Below are 2,490 nucleotides of genomic sequence, written 5' to 3' on the forward strand. Positions count from 1 at the left end.
CCCCAATCATCATGAGTTTTCAAAGATAATGGCCAATGGCTCTGCAATCACATCCGCCAACTCCTTTAGCGCCCTCGGATGCAGCGCATCTGGCCCCATGGACTTGCGCTCGTCCATCTTTTCTAAATAGTCCCGACCACTTCTTTCTACACAGAGGGAACGTCAGCTCCTCCCCATGCTGGGCTGCCCAGTGTAGTTGTCTGGGAGCTGACCTTGTTTGTGAAGACAGAAGCAAAAAAAGCATTGAGTACATTAGCTTTTTCCACATCCTCTGTCACAAGGTTGCCTCCCCCATTCAGTAAGGGGCCCACACTTTCCTTGACCTTCTTTTTGTTGCTAACATACCTGTAGAAACCCTCCTGCATACCTGAGCAATATTTTTATACTCCTCCCTGGTCATTTGTTTCCACTTCTTGTAAGCTTCTTTTTTAGTGTTTAAGATCAGCAAGCTTCCTGCGCTAAAATGATGGGTCCCTACAGCTTGAGCTAAAGAGCTAGCCTGAAGGAGGAAAAGGGGCAGGAATGGCCTGTAGAGTCCTGGCTAGGAGCAATAGACCAATGCACAGAGGACATCAGTTATAGCTTCTGCTAAGCAACAGCAGGTTCCATAGCATAGTGGTTATCACATTTGCTTTATAACCAGGAGAGCCTGGGTTCATGACTCAGTTTTAGTGACACTGTGTAATACCAAGTCCCATTCCAGAGCCTAGCAGCTGCACCACCACAATTGCCTAATCAGAGCCATCCCGCCACTGCTGGGGAAGGTTGCTGTGAACTCTGCCATCCCCAGAATGGACAACCAACTGTGACCGGACCTCGTCATCACCAATGAGGACTGGAAGAAGATCATCATGGTGAATGTCACAGTTCCCTTTGAAAACAGGATCTGCGATGCCTGATCTTGAAAGTTGGAGAAATATGCCTCTCTGGCCGACACCTGGAGAGCTAGGGTCTACGAGGTTCAAACTCACATGCTGATTGTGGGGGCGCATGGGATCCCACTAACGAGTGAGTATTGTGAGAATGCACAATCAGTCAATCCTATGCTTGGCTGATGCAGCAACTCATGGTGTCGGATGCCATCAGGTGGTCAAGGGACACCTATCTAGAACACATCACTGGACATCGGCAATACCAGGAGAGATGAACTGGAGCCCCCATGAGAAGCAAAGTTGAGAAAGTATTGGACATACCTCCCTGATGGATTGTATTTTCTAAGGGATAGCTGCAGGAATCAATTAATTTAGAACAAGACTTAACTCAAGCCTACAACCTTTGAATTGCTGCGCTGCTCTAGAAGGCCAACATGCTATCTGCCGCAGAGCCACCTAGAACATGCTGCTTTCACCCTTCACTTAGGGAAAATACACATACCCAGAAGTTAACTGAGTAATTCCAGGGCGTCTTTGACATCAGAGGGACTTAAGCTGTAGCGTGGCTGTCAGCATGGATAGGAGAGGGAAGATGGGATAGGATGGGTCCCTCACAGAGAGCATGGGAGTCGAGGAGCTGGGCTGTGAATGGGCTACAGGGGTTAGTGGTGTTAAATGTCCATGGTGGGGCAGGTGGAAGGGGCCGACAGGAGACAAGGTGGGATTTGCAGCGACTGGTTTAATCTTTCATCCAAGTTACTCAAATCTCAGCTTTTCCAGCCATCCCCTGGAATTCACTGCCAGGAACTAGTCTGAGGGAAAAGATAGAGAAAAGCTAAGCCAGACCCAGTGAGTCAATGGGAGCTGAAGTTAATCACTTACCTCTGTGCTGTTCAGATGAAGACTGACAATGAGGCGGATCATTGGCTAATCCATTACATTAAGAACTGGGGAACAGGAAAATGGTTTCAATGACTCATTCCAAAGATTCGCCCAGGGTACTGGCAGGCACAGACAGTCCTGCATCCATGGGTAAATCTACGCTGCAATTAAAAACTCACAGCTGGCCTAAGGGGCTGTTTATTTGCATGTAGCTGTTCTGGCTCAGGCTACAGCCCAAACTCTGGGACCCTACCACCTTGCTGGGTCCTAGATCCTGGTCTCTAGCTCAAGCCTGAAGGGCTATACCTTGCCATTAAACAGCCCTCCCTTAGCCCCTGGTGCAGGACAGCTGTGAGTTTGCAGGGTATGGTCAAATAGAGGTGACACTGGGCTTTGAAAGGGAGAAAAGAACATTACTACCAGAAGTGGGGTTCGAACCCACGTGGACATATGTCCATTGGATCTTAAGTCCAACGCCTTAACCACTCGGCCATTCTGGTGAGTGCACAAGGAAGTCTGCATTGCACCATAGAGATTCTTACTAGAGCCTGACTCCACACCACATTTGAGGCATTGCCACTATCCAGAAGCCCTTGGGGTTAACCGGGTAATTACATGGCTTTTGAAGTACAAGGAACTCAAGCCCTAGCTTGTCTGTCAGCACAAACAGGACATGAAAGGTGTGAGGGGGTGGGTCCCTCACAAAGAGTGTGGGGGCCCAGGAGCTGGTCTAAAA

At 48.8% G+C, this 2,490-nt stretch overlaps 1 non-coding gene across 1 annotated transcript; it reads right to left on the minus strand.

Moving 5' to 3' along the window:
- Window positions 1-2,171: 2,171 nt before the first annotated feature.
- TRNAL-UAA (transfer RNA leucine (anticodon UAA)) lies at window positions 2,172-2,254 on the minus strand. Its single transcript has one exon. It is a non-coding gene; the product is annotated as a tRNA-Leu (tRNA).
- Between the last annotated feature and the right edge of the window lie 236 nt (window positions 2,255-2,490).

The sequence above is a fragment of the Malaclemys terrapin genome, chromosome 4 (genome assembly GCF_027887155.1).
Source record: "Malaclemys terrapin pileata isolate rMalTer1 chromosome 4, rMalTer1.hap1, whole genome shotgun sequence".
Lineage (NCBI taxonomy): Eukaryota > Metazoa > Chordata > Testudines > Emydidae > Malaclemys > Malaclemys terrapin.